This window comes from Molothrus aeneus, chromosome 3, assembly GCF_037042795.1.
Source record: "Molothrus aeneus isolate 106 chromosome 3, BPBGC_Maene_1.0, whole genome shotgun sequence".
NCBI lineage: Eukaryota > Metazoa > Chordata > Aves > Passeriformes > Icteridae > Molothrus > Molothrus aeneus.
The window spans coordinates 1878880-1900748 of NC_089648.1; positions in this window are offsets into that span (position 1 = coordinate 1878880).

Sequence of the window (21869 nt, forward strand, 5' to 3'; positions counted from 1 at the left end):
CAGAAAGGTGATTTGCTTTTAGTTTATTCCTTTACATGTCTTTTAATAAGAGGCTTCCCTAGATTTTAATAAAGGAATGGTGAGAGCAGAGGATGGTAAAAGCAGTGTTCATAAAAATTATTATCAGAAACTATTTAATTTCTGCCAAAGCAAGCAAATCACAGAAAGTTTCTACTTCCCTTGGAGTGTTTCTGTGTTTCATCAAAACCAGAAAATGAGACATTTTAATTTGCAGATCCTTTCAGGAGTTGAAGAATATTCATTCCAGTTTTCTTAAGTTCTTACTGAGTACTTGTGTTGCGGTTAATGGGATTTTTTTCCTTATCTTTTTGGCTGAACAAAAAATATTTCTATCACAAGTCATCCTATCCCTCCCTAGTTTCTCCCTGAAAGGTGAAAGGCATTGCTGGGCTGTAATTCCACTGTAGCAGTACTGCCTACATGAAAAATTAGTAGGGCCAAAAACCTGCAAGAGGAGACAAATGAGATTGTCTTAAGCCTTGGATGAATTTCCAGCTACCAAGAAGAGACACATGATCTCCAGTACTTTGAAGGCTGAGGCTGATACTGGTTTCATTTCTGAGTGCAGCAGAAATGTCGTTTATTTCCTTTTGACAGACTGATAGTTTTTTGACAAATTTGTTAGTCTCTGGTTTTCTTTACATTGGTTGAAGTCATCAGTTCCCTTTTCCTGTCTTTCTGATGTACTCACACTTCTCCTTACCAGGAGTTATGTGGGTTGGGAGATCCTTGAGTTAAAGGAGAGCTTGACCTGCTAAAATAGGTGCTCTTCACCCAGCTCCTCCCTTCACAAAGGTACTGGTGAGGTGCTGGAAGAGTCATGAGTAGAGATTGAAGAAATGTCTTCAATCCTTTGGTGCAGGATATCCTTCCAAAAGATGGAAGATCAAGTTTTCAGTGGCCACAGGATTATTTATTAATATTGATGTTATGCCACCTTTAGTGTCCATCAGAATAAACCCATGACTGTGGCTTACGTTGAGATTTTGCTCCTTGTGCACGTTATATCTTCTTAGGCCTCCTTGGTAGTTCTTTGTTGTTTCTCATCTCCAGATTCCTCCTTGTGACTCAAGTTGTGCCTTGGCTTAGGGCTGGACACAAAGCAGCTCTGAGACCAGTGCCAAGACCCTTGGCTCTGTGGTGGGAGCACCAGGCCACTGCTGAAAGACAATGAAATATAATTTGCAAAAAACTGAAATCCAAGTTTTGGAAGAGCCAAGTGCTTTGAACAAGGTGGTAGGGAAGGTGTCTGATGGGATAAAAACTGAACACAGTTTCCAGAGCTGTGGATAGCACCCCAGCAGCTGCTCCCATCTGCAGGAGATGCCAGGGTCAGGATCACGTATCTCTGACCTGACCCAGCTCAAAGCATTGCACAAATCTGTCTGCTGCCAGCCAAGTCCACATCTGGCTGCAGCTCCTCCCTGTCCATAGCACTGCAGCCTCCACCCTCACTGAGCTGTTTGTGAGGCCCTGGGAAGGATCCAGCTTGACAAAAGGAGAGGTTTATCTCCTTTGGTCACTGCTCTCTACGAACCAGTGTTGTTTCTCATTCGCTCACCTCAGTGCTTCCTGAGGGCAGCAGAGAAAAGTCTTACACACATCCTTTCAAGTGAACTTTGAAAGAGCTTCAGAGACCCTTGAATTGCTAATTACCAGGCACTTGGGCATTTTTTTTTCTGGAATAACAAACTGAGAGGGTCCTGCTCACCCCTGCTGCACATCTCTGAAGCTCAGCAGGGTCGAGCCCTGTGCCCCTGTGAGCAGAGCAGGCACCCTCCACCTTCCAGCCGGGCTCTCTGGGATGCTGCTCTCTCTGGGTCCCTCCCAGACCCTCCAGCTCTCACCCTCACCTGCTCCAAGGGCCACAGAGCCTCCTGTCTCCATTTCAAACCAGAACTGACTTTGCAGTGGCTTTGGTGAAAGCCTGGCTGGATCAGGGCATGCTGGTGGGGTTGGCAGGTATTCACAGTCACTCTCTGAGCTTTAAATCAGCCAGGGAAATCCCAGCAGTTCTGAAAACACACATATGCTCTCTTTTTGCCCCTTTTTTCCTCTTTTTTTCCTTTCCTTGGTCTGTGAAACCCTCGCAGCCTCTTTTTTCATTTCCCCTTTTGCTGCCACCTTTATCTCTCCCCAGTGTTGTCGTTCCATCCTCTGGTGATAACGGGAGTGACCCCACGGGGTGACCCTGCAAGATTATTGCATTGGCCGTAAATTCTGAGCCTGGGCCAGCCAGTCCAGCAGGGATTGCAACTCCCATCCTCTAAGTGCAGGAGGATTAACGCTCGCCAACATAAGTCCGGTAAAGCACTCCACAGACACCAGCCACCATTCCTTTCTCTGCATATCTTTGTATTTCTGCCTTTAAGAGCAGTTGGGGAATAGAGCTTTGCTGTTCCTGTTGAGGTGGTGAAGGGGAGGAAAAAGACAGCATTCATGACAGTCGGGGCAGAGCTGCATTAAATAAAGCCTCCATCTTTCATTCTTAAGCTCAGCTCCAGGTCCTTGATGAAGACAGATTTTTCAATTAGACAGGCAATGTTTTTTCTAATATTTTATACATGAACAGCTCAGCTGACATCTTACCCAGATTTATGAAGGAAATTGAATACAAATGGGAGGTTTAATATAAATTTATTATTCAAATTTATCACATATTTCCGCAAATAAAAATTATGGTCGCCTCAAAGAACTCATTTTTTTCCAAAAGAAAGAAAGAAGTTGATAAAGTTTCCACCCGGTGAATAACAATATTGTACGTTAAGAAAGATCTGTCATAATATAAATTATAACACACATGGAATACATTTCCCATTGAAGACAATATTTCTTTCTTATACAAATGTTGCACTCCTTCGTTGAACTGAAAGGAAGTTCAGGAAGGTTGGCAAAACAAAGTCCCCCATTTTTAACACTCTGCAGAACAAAGTGTATTCTGCTGCCAATTACCCTTAACTGAAAATGACTGCAGCTTCTGGGAGACACAGCCAAGGGTCAGGGGGTGCAACTGCTCCCCAAAGGAACAGAAATGTCAGGTGACATTCACACTTTAGCTATTTAAAGAAAGGATGAAGAGCATTTAAGGGAATAAAAGGTCCTGCAACATCCATTTTAGCCGTGGGGAAATTACTGCAATTAATGCTAGGCCATTTATAGCCCTCAATTCCATACTTTTCAGAGGGCATATCTAATTTAGGAAGGGATTAATATGCCACAAGTTTTCATCTCCAGTCAGACCGAAAAGGAAATACAGGAAAGCTCTTTTTTTTTCCTAAATCAGAATGAAGTACTAGACTGAAAGATTTATATATTTTGGTTTCTGTAAACCAAATTTTTGCTTCCTTATTCAGTTGTGGCATTGCCGTGGTTTAGCTGCAATTCTAGCCTCCTATTTTTCATTTAATTTTTTCCTGTTTTCCCACTTTTTTGACTGGAAAACAGTATGAGATGTGATCAGTATGAGATGTGAAACAGTATGAGAAAAGTGATCAAACCATCTCAGAATACTTCCAATGTCTCTCCATTTTCAAGTAGGGAAAAAATAAAAGAGGGGAAAGCCTGAAAGGTCCTAAGAGTAATGTCAAAACCATTTGTGTGTTCAGTGTTTCAGAAACCTAAAGGAAACAGAGCATCTCCAATAATGTGTTTTGACTGTCAATATGTTTCACTGGATTTCTGGTTTTTGTTGAATCCTGTTCTAATGCACTCATATATGTGAATTTACAAGTTGTTCAGGTATTCCCATGAGAAATTGTGATGTTATTCGGTGTCCCAATAAACCAAACCCCAAGCAGATGCATACAAAGACAAAAGGTCATATACTAATGTGCATATGAATAATGTGTATTAATGAATATAAAAATTAATAGCAGAAACTGGAGTGATATCCAAAGCATGGGGGTGGCTAACCCTGCGGGATTTCAATGGGATATGACATCCCTTCAGGAGGGAGAGGATTTGTCTCACCTAAATTTATCCACCTACAGAGGCTGATGCTCAGATGGGAACCAGTCCCCCTGGTGCTCCTGGGGCAGAGAAATGGGCTCTGAGCCCAGAGCTGACCCTGACATGGGACAAAGGAATCAGCCCCTAAAAAAGGCATCTCTAGTTGGCCATGAAGTCAGGTTAGAAGGTGAATTCAGCTGCAGAGGTCTGTGCTGGGGGAGGTGACTCCCATCTGATTTTCCTATCTCTAATTAGCTGTGTCAGCAGGCACTGATATGAATTAGCAGGCCCAAAGCTCCTGTCCCAAAGAGTCCAGATTTTAGGTCAAAGTGAGTGTTTTCTCTTAAGAAAGCCTATTCCAAGTCCCTAAGTCACATATTTGGATATTCCCTGCTTAGTGCTGCTAAGGCTGAAGGCCACCTTTCCTCACTGGGCAGAGGGAGATTTCCAGAAGGCCCCTAAGGTCCTTCCCAGGAACAAGGCTTTGAGCTTTTTAAGCCAGTTCATGTCAGGATTGAAATCTCCTCCTTGAGCTGGGGGAAACACTCTCAGGTCTTTGTTTATGTGGGTACCAACTCCTGCTGAGAGTAACAAAAGTATTGTTTGAGGAGCTTTTGAAAATCATATTTACCCTCAATTTACAATTGTAGTTTGTCAAACACCTTTAGGAACACCTTCTGAAATGCTGGTCAGCACAGAGCTGAGCCCTGCTTAGATACCCATAAACCCCAGAGTGTGCTTAACTTAGAATCACAGGACTTCTCACAGGGCAGGTTTAGTGGCTTTAAATTAATTTCTACTCACTATGCCACATATATTTTTGTACAGGAACCACTTCTTATGTCAGCTGCAGCCATAAATCAGAGGAAGCTGTTGCTGAATCAATTCACTGAGGTGTGACATGCAGTGTGTGGCTGCAAAGCCAGACCTTCTGCCCTGAGATAACAACACAGGAGCAGCAGCGAGGGGATTAGGGATCTCTGAGCTGTTTGCTTTCGTGCTGAGATGTGCTGGAAGGCAAAGCAGGCAAACAGAATCAGAGAAAACAACTAGAGGAAAGCTGACATTCCTATTGCTGAGTCTTTCAGATGAGTCTTTGAGATGCCCAGTTGTTTCTGCTTATGGCATTGCATGGCCTTGGGGTTACAGGCTTGGCTAGCACAGTCAAGAGCCCCTGTTCAGCTCAGACTGGGGTTTCAGAGAGCTCCAGGGAGGAGAATACCCTGGGAAGAAAAGGTCTGTAACAGCACTCAGGGCATCCAGCTGGCAGGTAGGGTTCCTGGCTTCTCATGCCAATTCTCAAGCTTGTTTTGCTTGGGTTTTGTTTTGGTTTGGTTTGTTTTATGCCAAGGTTGTTTATTGTAAAATACATGAAGAGTCCTGGGAGAGCTCCCCACGGGCAGCTGAGAGCTCTGACCACGGGATGGTTGTGCAGAGGGCAGGGCATTCCCACCTGTGTCTGTCTGCAGCCTGGAGAAAACAAGCCATGAACAGTGACCCTTCTGGAGGGCTCTGGCCATGGAGGGGATGGAGGCACCTCCCCAGCTGCTCTGGCTCAGTTGTGCTTGGCACAGCAGCGGGGTAGCACTTCACACACATCTCTGCTCAGCACCCTCTGAGCACCAGGGCCACAGTCTTGGACACCATCCTGTCCCCCCCTGCTCTGAGCAGGGACAGTTTCCCAGGGCCTCTCAGGGTTTCAGTACTGCATGGGTGGAGACTCCATAACCTCTCTGGGCAGCCTGCTGCAGTGTCTGGTCACCCACTGTATTCCTGGTCACCTGTGATTACTTGGACCTCTCATATGCTTCCTTTTTATGGCTCAGCTTTGTCAGGAGCTCTGTGCTCCTCCATGCAGGCTCCTGCTGCCATTGTTTCTCAGATTGTTGGCATGGACAGTTCTTGAGTTTGGAGAAGGTTGTCCCCAAAAATCCACCAGCTTCTGGACTCCTTTCCTTTCCAGAGGCAGACAAAACCACCTCTGCTGAGAGAACAAGACAATTACCTTTCTTGACTAATTTCAATCCCCAGAAAATCAGGGTTGAAGTAGTGGGTTTTAATCTCAGGAAGGATCTGGTTTGCTCCTGAAAGATGTGAGAATTAGGAACACATAGATCTTGCTTTGCTGGGCTGGTGCCTTTGTGCTTTGGTAGCAACGATTTGTTATCCAAACAAATGTGATATTTTCATGTCTCATATTTACCAGGCAAGACCAGTGGCTGAGGAGGGGCTGCAGGAGCTCCCATCTCCCATCTGCCTGGGGACAGGAGTTGTTCCAGAGCTGCTTTGGCTGCCAGCACAGCCCCAGCTCTCACAGAGCTGTATTTTACTGGTGCTGGATGAATGGTCTTCAAAGCTGTGTGACATTCTGTGCTTTGCCAGGCTGCTCATCTGCAGGGCTTTTTCAGTGTCCATAAAATTCATTATCATTGTAGCTCTGCCTAATTAGCCCATAAACGTTCCAGTATAGTCCATAAATTACCCTGGCCTTAAAGGGCTTATCTGGTTGGTGTAATAAGTAGGTGTATACACTGTTTTTTTTTCTATTATAATAGTCAGAGTATTATTTATATGACTGGGACTGAACTATGCCTGAACTGTGAAAGAAGCACTACACTATAAATAAAGAGTATTTTACTGTCCAAAGACTTTAAAGCTAGTTCAGGGCATGTTAGCATCTGCCTAAACCATCTCATTTTGCTTACTCTCTGCTCCAAACAAGTAGAGAGTGGACAGACAAAATATATCCAGAATAGCTGATGTACAGTGATCTACTGCACAGATAGTCAGTGGTGGAGGTTCTGAGGGCATTTTGTATTTTGACAGGTCAGTGGGTGCACAATAACATCTTACAAGATTCCTGGAGCTCAGCAGGAGGTGCTGAATTTTGCTGTGGAGTTACACAAGGTATGTTTTAACATATACATATTTTGCCATGTTGTCTAGGTTGATCTGTAACTAACATGGGAGGAAAAGGAGTTTTGTTTCTAAAAATGTGAAGGAAAAAATTATTGGTGTTTTTCAAGCAGACTGGTCTAAAACTGACACTTGTTAAGTGGTTGAAGTATATACTTAGGTCAAATACAGAAAATAATGGTATTTTTTTCACTTCTACCTAAATCTGTTATTTTAATGTTTTAGTACTTTATTGGGAGGTCATTTTAGAAAGCTTTTACTTTTTTATTTGTATGAAAATAGCATTTCAAAAGGGAGTTTCTCTGAGACATTCAAGGCCCCCTCCAAGGCCCAGATCCAGGTGGCTGCCTAGGAAAGCACACAGGGAGGGAGGCAGGTCTGTGGTGCCCTGTCTCCTTTCTGCTCTCATGAGAAACACCTGCACATGCTGTTCAACGAGCCATCCACCCACTGAGGCCCAGGGCACTCAGCTGCACACAGAGCAGGCTGAAGAAAAAGCTTTGGCCACCAATGTGCTGCTGTGCCTTTGGGACAAACGCCCAGGCTTCAGCCAGCAGAGCAAATGGCCCCAGCTCCAGAGCAGGTGAGAAATCAGCAGCCCAGGCTGGTGCCTCGTTACCTGCTCCAGGTGTTCTGCGTTAAGGCAGTCATTGCCCCGGAGCAGGGAGTGCTGGGAGAACGTGCCCTCACAGCCCACCTGCGGCTGTTCCCACAGCCATTCCTGTTCTGCGGTGACCCGCAGCCGTTCCTGCAGCCATTCCTGCAGCCATTTCTTCTCTGTGCTCCTGGAGACCTGTCCTGTGCTGTCCTGTCCTGTGCTGGCACCAGAGCCTGGAGCAGACCCTGGCCTCGAGGTACAGTGCTGGAGAGGGGGAGCTGCCACCCTTGCTGTGTGGGTGCCCTTGTGAGGCGCTGTGAAGGATAAAGATGGAGACACAGCCTTGGTAGGTGAAATTTTACAGTAAGGGGTGCTTTAGTGGCAAATTAATGGTGTAAAAAAGAGTTTGCCTGGCTGTATTGATGTCTCCAGAAAAAGTTTTACCTCAGGAATTGGAAGGAAGTTGGGCGAGGCCTGTGTTTCAGTACAGGCCTAGTTCTGCGTCTTAAACACAGGAAATACGTGTTACCTGTCTGAGGAATCTGCTCTGCTGTAGGTGCACAAATAGTGCAAAGAGATAGATTTTGTGAGGACACAGGTCTGATATCTGAGTTATTTCCCTACCTGTAAAGCATCTGTGCTCTGTGGTGAAGACAATTTGATGGGCAATAGTGGGGCTGGGTGTTGCTCTTGTCTCTGCTGTAAGCTCTGTTTTTGCCCACAGATAAGTTATTCTTTATCCTGGTTCGTTTCTCCATTGGCAAACTGCAAACAGTGGTGCTTCCTTGCCTGCCTGGCTGCTCTGGGTGGTGAGGGCTCCAGGTCATGTGTGAGCTGGGTTTGCTCCTCAGCATCACCCTGGGCCCTGCTCACACAGGCCTGGGCACTGGGGTGTCTGTGCACTGGACACAAAGAACAGGAGGTGTCCTCACCGCCTACTGGGAGTTACAATTCTCTTCTTAAATTTCATTTTTAAAGGCTGAAAAAATGTGATTTGTAGGGATACTCATGTGGAGGTTATTTTGCTCTTTAAAAAAAAAATCAGTTTTGAAAACAGCTCAACTATTGCTTCCTCAAGTGTTTTTCCTCTCTTTCACTCCTGACAAGCTCACCCTCAGCTAACCCAAAGGGAATAAGTTTCACAAGGGAAATCTTTCTTTCAACTGGTACTCCAAAATATGCATATTTTTGTTGCTGTGTGCACAATTATTTTGCAACTACGAGCACCATCTCTGCATCCCAGGAGGACTTGTGGTCACACAAGGCTTGTGTCATGACTTGTCTGAGCCAAAATCTGCAGAGGAAGCTGCATGCAGCCACACACCTGCATTTCCTGTGCTGTTACCACTTAGCTGGGTGCCTCTGTGCCTGTGTTAGGACAGGATGGATGTGTGTATTTGAGATTTGTGCTGGGGTTTTGTGGGTTTGTTGTTTTTATGCAAGAAGCTCAGGAGAAAGATTAACACACACAGGGTGCTTCTAACAAGTATCACTGCAAAGAATCCAGGGTGGAGGGAACTGTGATGTGTTTCTCACCTTTGCTTTTCCTGGGTCTAAGAGTACTGGGTTGTTACTTAATTTAACAACCATCCCTTCCTCCAGTATTAGCTACTTGTTGTTCTGGGGAGCACAGGATCGTTCCAGTGTTCAGGAATCATTTTAACACACTGGAATGTCTTTTCTGGTCATTTCTGTGTGCATTCCAGCATCTCCCACCTTGCAAGATGAGCTCTGATTCTGCATGTTCTTGCCTGTGTGTGTGTTGGACTAAGGTGATGGTATAAGGTCTTGTGAGTTGTTGATTATAAACATGCAGAACTTCTTTGACTTCAGGCCTCTACACTACAAAAGAAGTTGGGTTTGGAGAAAACCATGTGAGCAATGTAAATTCACCAGGGCAGATTTTACAGGTGGGGCTTTTAATTATTTGTAAACAGAATCAGGCAGCATATCCCTGTTCAAGTATGCACCAAGAAGTGAAGATTCATCTGTGGTTATGCAGTTGGTGCTATTTAAATAGCTGTGATTTTTGGTAACTGGAAAGAATTTATTTTCTTGAAGCAAAGTCTGGATTCTTCAATGAGAGACCAGGTCATGGCTCATTCAAGGCTTGCTGTTGTCTTGTCTAAGACGTTGCTAGGTGTTCAATTTTCTTATTTAGGAATGAGGAAGACTTGCTGGGGATATGTTTCATATTTTCACTCCAGGGATGTGAACTATGAGGTGTATAGTTTGCAGTTTAGATGCTGGATTTATCTACTCTCTGGCAATACTTTTCCTGTTAGAGCTGAACCAAACATTGAGTTTTCACTTCAAATCCTAGAATAGGATCATAAAGACAAAAGTATTTATTCTGTAGTTGACATGGCCATCTCTTGCCTGGGAGAAAATTGTGCTCTTGGTTTACTTTTCTCCTGTATCTTGTTAGGAAATCCAAACTCTGTGTTTTCCATCTGCTGCTCTCCAGCAGATCCACTGGCAACTTTTCCCAGAGAACAACTGTCACCTAAAAGTGGTTCTGTCAGATGTTTCCCAGCAAGTCCTCAGCAGTGAATATGTGTGTGACACAGAGAATCCTACTTCCTAGGAGGTGTTTTAACTTTAAATGAATGGCAAGGCAATACATTAAAGCTACAAGCTCTGATTGTGGCACTGAAGTCACCCTTATTGACTTCAGCAGGACATGGGTAAACCTGTGTGGTTTTGCCAGGGGATTATGAACTGACTTTAGCACTTTCCCAGTCTTTGGATTCTTGCAAAGGCAGTACCATGGCATTGTTCTGTAACAGTGTGGATGGATTGATTGATTGCCTGGGTTTCATTTCCCTTTGTTATTCCTTTCAGTATATCTCTGTGCTGAGCATCTCTTCTATCTGTTCTCTTCAGATGCCATTGTGTTGTCAAAAGAGACTTCACACAGGACAATGAGTCCCCCAGCCTTTGTAATGATGAAGTATTTTTATTTTCAAAAAGCCTTCAGCAGTGTCCCTGCTGCTCCCCACCAAGCAGAGTAAGACAGGAGTTGCTCTAAGTTATCAGATTTCTCTGTCTGCCCCATTTTGGGTGACACATTTATGGAGAGCCCTCCAACCTGCTCACCTCCCCTGGGCTCAGCAGCATCTTGTGAGCCTGCTGGGGGATGGATTGGTGCTCTGGAGTGGTCACTGAACCTTGACAAGCGGCTCCACACAGGCCTGGAAGGCTGCAATGGGATCTGGTACTCGGCTGCTGCCCTGGCATTCAGAAATGCCATGGGTGAAACCCCAGACCTGCCTGAAGTCAGGGGGAGTTTTGCCACCGACTCCATCGCAGCCAGCATTTCACCCCATTTGTTTCCCAGCCCCCTGTGCAGCAGGGTGCAAGGTCAGGCTCTCATTGTGGTCCCCCTGGAAGGCATTTGCTGAGTCCTGTGGAATTGTTCCTTGCTCTCAGTGCTGCAGGTCAGTGGGAATTGGTGCCTGTGCCTCCATGGGTCCGGAATCGGCTCTCAGCCGATCAGCACGGCTCACACTGTGCTCCTGCAGGGTGGGGTGGGAGGCTCTGGAGGTGTTCCCTTCCTGCAGAATGTTTGCTTCAGTGGGATTTTTTTGGGGTCTTACTTCTAACAGCATCCTTGGAGCTTGTTTTATGTGGAGAAGAAGAATTCAGCCTTTACCACAAACCTTAACTCTAGGAGGGTGTGTGCATGTGTTAATGCCTTTCTTTCTATAGATATGCTTGATCCAAAAAATGTGGATTCTGGAACTTGGATGCAGCTGTAAGTGAAGGATCTGGCTTGGGAGGGGTGTTGATCCTGCCTGCTCTATCAACAGCCCTTAGCTGCCTCTAGGAGATGTTCATGAGGCCCATTTTGTAGGGTCATTGTCCAGGTCTCCCTGTTGATTTCTTTAATAATACTGAAAATGCAGTTTAAAAAATTGTTACTTTGTCCAAGAAACTAGAATCAAACTAAACCAAGAAAACCAGGAAAGTTCACTCTGAATTTCTGGGATGAGAGCCAGTTCTCAGCCTCATGCTGTAGCTGTATTATTTATGTCCTTATTTATTGACTACATTGGCACCTAGAGCTCCCATCTCGGCCTGAGGCCCGGTTGCAGTACATGTGAAAAGCATGGTGAGGGTGAGTCCCTGGCTGTGAAGACCATACAAGACCCAACAAACACCAAAAAATCTTCCTGTGATTCCATTTTACATAGCAGGAACTGAGGCTTCTCTCTGGCAAAGTTGCACAAAGAAATGAGAGTCCTCCTGCATCTCAGGTAGGGGCTTTAGAGACAGTGCCAGCTCCAATAATGCTTCCTTGTCTCTTTTCATGAATAAATCTCCTTTCAGTTTTTCCCCTGGATCCTGCTCTCCATTGTCAGAAGCAGTGCCACCTCTGGCGCTGAGACTGAAAGGATTAAGGGAAGGGCAATGTCCCATTCCACATTTCCCTTGCTTCAGTGGTTGAGGGAAAATGTTAGTATTATATAAAAATAGTTTCTGGAATCAAGGCCAATTTATTTCAGTCAGGCTTCAAATACATTTGAGAAAAAGAAAAGATAGACACCAGTTATTGTGTATTGCAGTTTGGATTAGTATTTCCTACTGCTCAGGTACCTGTCATTTCTGCTGCCTTCTCTCTTCCCCTGAGGCATTCAATCCCTTTCACCTCCAACTGAAGGTATGAACTTGGGTTTTCCCTAATAATGAAACACAATACCAAATTGAGGCTTCTTGAAGGGCTCATGAGGGAAGTGTGCAAACATCTGGTTGACATTTAATCTAGAAATGTCAGGTCTCAGCATTTCCAACCCAAGCTGACAGCTCCTTGAGCACCAAAACATTCTTATTGAGAAAATGTAGGGAAGAGGTGGAACAGAGACCAAATATTAAACTGGAAAAAGGTGCTTGTTTTTTTTTTTTTAAAGAAGCATGTGTAAGCTCTGTGTTTGGAAACCTTTTCATATTCCTGATTGGAATCAGCATTACCATGCAGGGAGGGCAGTTTGCTGCGGTAAAAGCTGGGCTGAGGCTCTCTGTGAGGGTGGGGGTGACCTCCAGCAATCCTTTTGTTGTTTGACTCAGTGAAACCTTGCAGCAGCTGGCCAAAGCTGGCTCCAGGACTGTGCAAATGGCAGGAGGTCCCCAGATCCTCTCTGCCACACCCAGGCACTGTCACTGTGGCTGTTTCTGTCCCAGAGGTGCCACATTTGTACTCTGGAGCACATGGGACGTCTCAGTTTAGCTGAGGGTTTGATAGGAATGCAGGAGCTGCATTCTGCTGGCGCCCAGGACTGGCTAAGCCCAGCCTAATGGTGCATTCCCAGATCCCAGGATGATGCTTCCCACGGGCTCCTTAAGGCACATGGCCAATGCAGGGCTCAGCTCTCCTGGTGAGACTGAGGAGGTTTAGTCACCAAGTCCAGAAAAGCCCAGGCTGAAATGCATGTTTGAATCCCAGTTAAATGAAAATGAAAGATCTGCCTAGGAAAAGCACCTGGAAACTGCTTTGGAGCCCTGGCTTGGGCTGAGAGACTCAGGCTTCAGTTGTGATTGAAAAGTTCAGCAAAAGTTTCTCTGTCCTTTTCTAGGAAAGAGGTTTTCTTTTCTCAACAAAGTAATATAAAAGTGAGAAACAACTATTCCTGGGAAAGTACTGTTTTTAGCAGAGGTGATGGGGGTTTTTTAAGGACTTTTTTTTGTAACATTATCTAGTCTTCTGACTGCATTCTTCTACTTTTCACTTTCTTTATACCCCTCCCTATCTTTAATTCCTTCCAATACATTTCATCTTAAGGAAAGAAGGAGCAGATGTTCACATGTTATTGCAGGTGAGGTTCCGCCATCTGCCTGTGACATAAGCAGATTTGTATTGCTTTACTCTCTGACCTCACGTTCTCCTGGCTCTGCTCTCCCCTGCTGTCATGGTGCTGCAGGCAGGGATGAAGCCCACAATGTCCAGATTTAATGGTGACTCTTCACCCCAAAAGTCAGGCCCCTGATGTGCTGTATCTAGCAACAACCATCAGCACTTCTCCTCTTCCACTGCCCTCTCGCCTTCCTTCAGAAAAGCTTTCTACTTAATGGGGTGTCCTGGGCCCGAGTGAAAGAAATAATTTTATGTCCAATTTTCTTCTGCCCAACATCCTGTGAAGGAATGTCATGTTTCTGATATCCAGCCATGCTAAAAACAGCAGGCAGGCTGGCTTTTGGAAGTAAGGATATAAGATCTGATCTGCTTTTTATTGGAATCAGTGATCAAATTCTCACTTCAGCAGAACTCATGACTCACACATGGCTCCCAGCATCTCATTTGCACCGCTGAATGCTCTGGGTTAAAACAAAGGTCATTAGCAAATGTACCCAAGAGGTTAAGACCTGTTTAAATACACATTTAATGTTGTGTAATGTTTGAGGGGAGTGTAGTTAAACTGAGCAAGCCTGATAGGAAAGCACATCTCCCCAGCTTTTAAAGGATGCATCAGAATTTCTGGGCCTTTCTTTATGACTGGCTGATCAATAAACAGGCTTGGCTTTGCTTTAGCAGGAATAGTGGGGTGGAGAGGGAATGGGAACAGTTTGTTTCAGGAAACAGTTTCATGTAAGCTCAGCTTGTAAGAATCCCAGATTGAAGAGTTCACATGACTGGAAGGCAAAATCTTCTGGCTGAGGGCCAAGTAGGGAAATGAGTGGTGTTTGCTGGGGGAGCTTCACCCCGCTTGGGGACAGGAGGAGGGGCTGGTGGGGAGATAAGCTGGTGCCCTCTGCACCCCTCTGAGCCTGTTCCTACCCTTCTGAACCCACTTTGCCTCTCCTCCTCCTGAGGAGACTGGATCTGTTGGTGGTGATCCCAAAAGGCTCTGCTTTCATTGTTATTTGTGCCCATGTGGAGCCTCCTCCTAGGAAGGGTTCCTTGAGTGCCAGCCATGGGCAGGTTTTTTGGTTGCTTGAGAATGACCCTTTCCAGGTGGTACAGGAAACTGGGAAGTGCAGTGCTGGCAGCTGTGGCATGGGCTGGTGCTGCTGTGGCCCCATAGTGCTCCTGCCCATCTGAGCAAGGGATGGGCTGATGTTTCAAGGTGTGCCAGAAGCCTTTTCCCTGGTCACCATCATCCCCTGTTGCGCAAGGCATCCCATTCTGCTGCTCCGAGGAGAAATGGCTGAAAGGGTGGAGAACAGAGGGACTGCTCCCTCTTCTTGTCCCCTGGAGGGTGCTTATTTAATTAGGTACAAAGGCTGTTAAAATCAAAAGGTTACATTGAAAGTCTGCTTGATTTATTACAGCCTCCAGCAAGAGGAGAGAAAGAAATGCTTAAAAATGTTCAGTTTTAGTTCATATCTTTCAATCTTGGACAGAAAAGAAAGAAAGAAGCAGGAACTAACTTTCCATGTAAAATTCAGTTTTTGTTTAAAATTTTCACTTTGGGACTTTGTTTTCATTAAATTACCAAATTACTGGGTTTAGTCAAACCTCCAAAGCTAAAAGGAATTAGAAGCTAATTACAGAACATGGAAGAAAATATTTTGTTGGTGGTGTTCTTTTCTTTGTATCTTCACTAACTTGTTAAAAAAGAATTCCAAAATGAGATATGTCTCCTTTTTATCCATGTATATTAAAAAAAATTCCTTTTGAACTTCCAGGCAAAATAATTGTAATTTTACAACCAGTTATATTCCAGCTATTAGAAGCATTTTTTTCTCTTTTTCCCTAAATTCCGTGTATATGTTAATTCTCAGTCTGCCCGTTGGAAGTCCCACAGACCAGGTTTCTGTTTGTTTGCAGAATTTGGATGTATTTTGGTGGGGAGCTGTGTTGAGCCCCAGCTCCAGGCACTCTCTGCCACATGGAAGTGTTTGCAGATGTGTGCTGGGGAATGTGGAGCTGCACCATGGCTCCTCATCGAGGAGCAGTGCTGCCTGCTGAGCATGTTTGGAAATCCAGGGCTTTAGTTGAGCAGCACATCTATTTTCTAAGTCAAAAAGATCATAATTTGGCACTTGGCTCCAGTGGAAAGTCATGGAGAGCTGGCTTCCTACCCCCCCTTTGTGACACTGAAAATGTGTTTCTGCATGAGTGAATCCAAGGGTTTATTTATTTAATGTTGGACATATGGGGTTTTATGGTCTTGGCCCAGCCCCCTTGTATAAAGGAGCTGGAGGGTGGGTGCAGAGCTAGACACCAAACTGGCAAGATGTCACAAGGAGCTGGTGTGCCAGCACTGGGCCCCTGCCCATGGGCTGGTCCCACCACACCTCCATGTACATCTCCGGGAACTGCACATGGGAATGCAGCTGTGAGTGAGGAAACCCCGTCCTTGCACTGCCAAAGCATCCAACCATGCCATCTGCTAAGTGCAGGGTGTTATCAGGCCTTTTATCTTCCACAAACTGTGCAGGCACATCCACAGAGTCTCCCTCCAAGCCTCAGCCTCCCCAGCACTGTTTGTGAGGGCATGTGATGACAGGACAAAGGGGAATGGCTTAAAACTGATAGAAAGTAGGGTTAGGTTGGATATTAGGAGGTTCTTGGCTGTGAGGGTGCTGAGGCCCTGGCACAGGTTGCCCAGAGGAGCTGCCTCATGCCTGGAAGTGCTCAAGGCCAGGCTGGATGGGGCTCTGAGCAGCCTGCTCTAGGGGAAGTGTCTCTGCCCATGGCAGGGAGGTTGGGAGGAGATGAGTTTGAAAGTTCCTTCTCACCCAGGCCATTCTGTGATTCTGTGGGGAAGGCTTTCTTGATTTGTGGGTCCTTTGAGATGTACAGAGGTTCTAGAAGTCCCACCTATGTGTATTGCTGGACAGCCTGGGGGGATTTGTTCTTCCAGTCCCTTTTGTGGGCTTTGAGTTTGGGAACGTGCCTTGGCTGAAGGGCTGCTGCTTTGGAGCAGTGATATGTGGTGGTCACCTGTGGGGTGGGAGGAAGGGGCTTTTCAGGAGTCACCTGCCTTGAGTACACAGTGCTTCATCATTTTGTTTGCTTAATTGAAAATTACCTTAGAAGTGCAGAGTAAATATTGTTAGTGCTACTGCAAGAATGTGTCCAAGTTGATTCGATCCTGAAACCAGCTGGAAGAGCACCAGCCCTTATGTCATGCTTGCTGTGACTTATGCAATCAGAGGTGCACTTAGCAAAAGGTAGAATGAAGAATTGGACCTCTCTGGCTAAGCTGGGTCTAGATATAGCACTGAGCTCCTGAATGCACAGATATCAGGATTTTGTAGAAGAACCCCACGAGTTTTCACACTTGCATGTAAAATTTCACCCCTTCTGGAACACCGAGGCTCGTGATGTTTGACAACACACACACTGGAGCAAAATCACCCTGGACTGTGCAGAATCAATCAGGGGATGCTGTTGGTGTCTGGAGAAAAGTATTTAATCATTTTCCCAAAGATATCCCCCTGATATGAATGGCAACAGGATGTTTATAACAGAGATAAGGCTGGGATGAAATCCTATCCCTCTCTGGGAGCTAATAAAAGCAAAGATTTGGAATTAAGTATCACTTTCTCTGAGCTGCACACGAATGAGGAAATGGGGTCAGAAGGGCAAGCTGCAACATTGTAGGCACTTTATCTAAAACATAAACATTACTAGAGTGCATTCTGGCCAAATTAACTCTCTCAGATCTGCCATGTTAGCATTCCTGTAGTACTTAAGCCTGCCAGCTTTACTGCTCCGCTGACTGAGGGTTGAACTCCAAGTTGGGGTTGACACTTCCAAACAGGGCTCTGAGTGGGGAGGGTCTGTTGAACCCTTCTTCAATTAAATATTCTCCAAAGAAATGCCAATGTCATTGTGAAAAAAAAAAGGGGGGGGGGAAAGGTGGGGTGGAGTCACAGAAATATGATCTGCTCTGCTCAGTGCACAAACCCCTGAAAAGAGGAATTTTCTTTGCACTAGCACTAAAAACAGGAGTATTTGCTTTGCCACTGTTCACTGCAAGGCACTTGGATCAGAGAGGCAGGGCTTGAAATCACAGCCTCCTTCAAGTCCAAAGTGAGCCTTTTGATACCACACTGGCTAGTTTAGCCCTGGGTTATGTCAAAAATCTTCCTAAAATCAGGATGCAACTTTGGGGTGGGATCACTCTGCAAAGTCAGCATCATCTGTGTCTGAGAGATGTCACCTGACAGGTGCTCCAACCAAAAGCAAGGTCCCCTTGTGCCAGGCAGTGTCAGGATGTCTGTCACAAAGCACCTGTTATCCCCACACGTGTCACAGGGGATTGGTGGAGCTGCTGCCATCTCCACCATGAGAGCAAAGGCCTGCAAAGGGGAGGAATACTATTAAAATTAGCACCTTCCAAGATCAGACAAGCACTTGGGAGCTAAATTACTTCCTTGCTGTGTAAGGTGGACACAGAAGAGAGCAGAATGTGCTCCACACCTTTCCATGGAACAGATGGCTCCCCACAGTAGTGATGGACCTCAGCCAGGAGGGATGGGGAGAGCTGTGCCCCAGGGTTCTGTTCAGGCCTGGCTGCAGCTGCTTGAGTTTGGAGATTCTGTTCCACTTGAAGTGCTGCCTTGTTTAAGTATCTTTCTTAAGTTTTCATTCTGATTCGAGATTCAAATAGTATTTTCTAAGTGTACTGGGAAAGAAGCCATCTGCACCTTTTGCAAAAATGAAGTCATGCCAACTGCTTGGAGTGAAGGGACTGCTTAAGCTTGAGGTGGTTTTGGTTGGGTTTTTTTTTTCTTCTTCTTTTTGGAAAGAAGGAATTGATCCTCAGGATCTCCTAAATGCCTCCATGGTAGTGACCACTTGTCTGTCTTCAATTTTACAAAACAGTAAGGTGGTCCTAAATATCCTGTCTTTCTGGGGTCCCTGGGAGTTTTACAGCAGGGAGGTTGATGGGGCAGGGATTGCCACCTCCAGGGCACTGTGTGCACAGTGAGGATGCTCTTGGAGGTACAAGACTGAGGAAACCACAAAACTGTGTCCTCACAATTCCCTGGTACCAACCCAAACCCCTCAGCAATTCCCCTCAGCCCTGCAGGGCTGTCTGCAGTAGATTATCCCAGAACCTATCCTGGGGATCAGAAGAAAGATATCAGTTTGAAATTCCATCTGTAAAATGGCCTTGTGTCAATAGAATGAGACTTTGTGATTATAAAAGCATTTCTTTATTACTGTTCTCTAATTTCCAGTCACAGAATTGTGAGATTCAATGGTCCAGAGTTAAATGGATTGTCCAGAGTCTCACAAGCAATTGGAAGGGAGACAACCCAGACCCAAAAGTCCCAGCCCTTGCTTTTAGGACATCCAAACTACCTTTTTACCCAGTTCCTTCCTGAGAAACCTCTTGAGTTTATAAACTGCCTGCTTGGGTGCTTCTTTTTTTTCCCCCCTCTTTTTTTTTTTCTTCTTTTTTCTTTTCTTTTTTTTAACACAATTGCTTGAATTCTTATCATAATTCCTTATCTATGGCAAAGAGCAGTGTAAATACCTCGAGTAAAATCTCAGCTGTGCTGGGAACAGCTAGTCCTTGTTAGCTGGTGGTGGTTTATGTTGCAGATAGCAGTTATCTGAGGAGCCTTTGCACAGCAGCGTAAGCCATTCCTTTGTCAGCTGAGGTCCATCAAAGCGCTGTGGAGGATTTGGCTGCTGGAGCATCCTGGTAGGGCACTGCTGTGCCATTGCAAGGTGCCTTGGCAGGAAATGAGGCAGCCATTCCCTTGAAATCTGAACTCTGTGATGCTGTCGGTTCGAGGGGAGTGTTGTCTCCAGCGCCAGCTGCCAGGGGATCGTGCTGCCAGCTCGCTCCTTTCCTCATTTTATTTCCCAGTGGACCAGCTTCCAGCTGGATCCCAGCCCTTCAGAAAGGGGAGGGGTGGAGGCTGTCATTTGCTAGAAACCATTCATATAGGGGAAAATGGGAGTGGGTGAAAAGAGTTGGAAGAAGTTCTTCAAGTAGCTTATAAACCCACATTGCTGTCTGGAAATGCTGCTGAGCATCCCACAAACCTATGCTGATCCCTCTGCCCCTAGCACTGAACACTGAAACCATGTCAGATAGGTCACTTCACACTGGCCTTTTTGTTTGTTTGTTTGTTTTAAAGCACACAGGGAGTTCCTGGGGTTTAAAATGATGCAGTGAAACTGCATGTGACAAAGCTGTCAGTATTCGGGAGGAATTGCCAGCAGTGTGTTAATCCCAGCACTCACACGGATCTCCTTGGCTGAGATCTGCTCCCCTTCCAACACCTTCCTTCCAGTTTTCTTTCTAAACCACAATCAAAACTCCCCTGTATTTTGTTTGAGATTTGAAACAGCCAGTGGTTCATTGATTTCACATAAAGGGCTTCTGTGCAGGGATTGTGCCTTCGTTCAACTCCTCAGAGCCCCTCACCTTCCTCATCCAGAGCCCTGGGAGGAGCCACTGGGGTTTCCACTGAAGCCACCCTGCAAGGGGAGGGGAGGGGAGAGTGCTGTGCTGCTGGCTCTGCTGGGGCTCTGGGGTCTCTCTGGGGACCTGGGTGAGGCTGCTCAAGCAGGGAGAGCCAGCCAGACTGGGGAAAAGGTCTTTGTGCTGGGGCAGAGACCTGGACTCCAGACAGATGCCTGTGGAAGTGTCCTCCTCCTGCCCGTGGCTCCTCAGCCTGGGCCATGTCTGCTGTCCCCCTCCTGCCCGTGGCTCCTCAGCCTGGGCCATGTCTGCTGTCTGCTGGGCTCAGTATCTGGTGCACAAAGTGAACCCAGGAACTCCAGTGCTGTGTTACATCAGTTGTCTCTGCTAAAGCATCTTATATTTTGCAGCCCCACTTTAAGAGGGGATTAAAATAGTCCAGCATGGCTCCCTAGCTTGCCTGGAAACTGTGGGCTTGGTGAGGTCCCTGTGCCTTCATCTCCCTGCTCCTCCTCTCTTCTCTCTCCCAGGGCAGCTCTTGTTCCCCATTTGGACTCATGTGGCTTTGAGGTAGCACAGCCTTGCTGGGCTGGGGTCAGAAGCCCCCTCTCTTGCTGGCCTGGGGTCAGAAGCCCCCTCTCTTCTCCACCACCTCCGAGGAGCTGTCAGAAACTTGTTTTAGAGCTTGGCCGTGCCTTGGGTAGGAAGCCAATCTCTGTGTCTGAAAAAATCAGCACAGGAACCTGATAAATTGGTCTGTCTGATGGTGCTTCTATATTTGGGTTCTGTTCCTTGTGGTTGCACAAAAAGGTTTGAAAATATGCACTGGAGAGACCAGCAAAACATAAATCTATCTTATTTCAGATTTGAAATTGGTAAGGCAATCTCATCCCTCAGTGGCCAGGCAAGGATTTTTGAATGCATCATTCTGGCAAAAATTAATACCTTATTATAGCTTCAGGGATAAGTTTGCACCAGCTTACCCTGAGTGACTGAGTTAACATGCAGGTCTGCAAAAAGTATTTGGATTTTCAAAAAGAATTCAAAACACTGTGCAGACATCATAGTTTTATTTAAGTGGGGTGGTGTTACATGGCAGGCTTTCTACCCCAGCCACCTTTATTGCAGTAGCAGTAGGGTATGTTGGTTTCAGAACGACTTGCAGATATTTTTTTTCTCTTTTTGAACTGCATTCATGAACAAGTTGATGTGGATGGAGATGATGCATGGAAATCTCTCATTCTAAGCAGTGTTAGAAATTACCAAATTATGAATTTGAAACCCTGTACGCACCTTGGATTTAATGGAAGTTGGAAAACAGTTGGGAAATCAGGCCCTGAGTTCTCACTGTAGCAAAAAAGTGGAAGGCTGAGGTGGGCAGGAGCATCCAATGAAGGCAGCCAGGGTCAGTCCAGGTTTGCTGTCACTTCCACAGGAATCACCAGGTGGCTTCTGCTGAATGAAGTTCTGTCCAGCCTGGAGTCTGTTTTATCCCACTCACTTGTGGACATTTTCCCTGCAATATTTAGCCTGGTCCTCATTAGGCTGCAGAATGAGGTGTAGCCTCCCTGGCCTTTGGTGCTCCTGGTGCAAGCAGGGACCTCCCATCCAAAGATGCCTTTTGCCTGTAGGTGCAGGGAATCATTGGTGCTTTGACTCTGGATCCCTGTGCTCACCCAGAGCCTGGCACAGAAGGGATCTCATGGGGGCAGAGAAATCTGGGTCCTGCCACTGACAGCAGTAATGATAACATGGGAACTGCAAGTCACCATTGCCTCTTCTCCTGAGCTATTTCCAGTTCTTCTGACCAGGAAAAAGTCATTAATGTGTATCTGTTCTGCACAGTTTTGGATCCATCACTTCTCTTTGCCTAAATGCACATTTTGTTTCAAGCCCAAACCATGACAAGTGTCCCTACTGAATGTGCTCAAACATTTCCCTAATATTCTCCAAGGTGCCTGTCTATGAGGACTTTAGAGCAGGTAAGCTTCCCAGAAAATATTGTAGTGGATGAGTTTTACATCACAGGCTCCCTCTCACACTCTTTTCCTGGT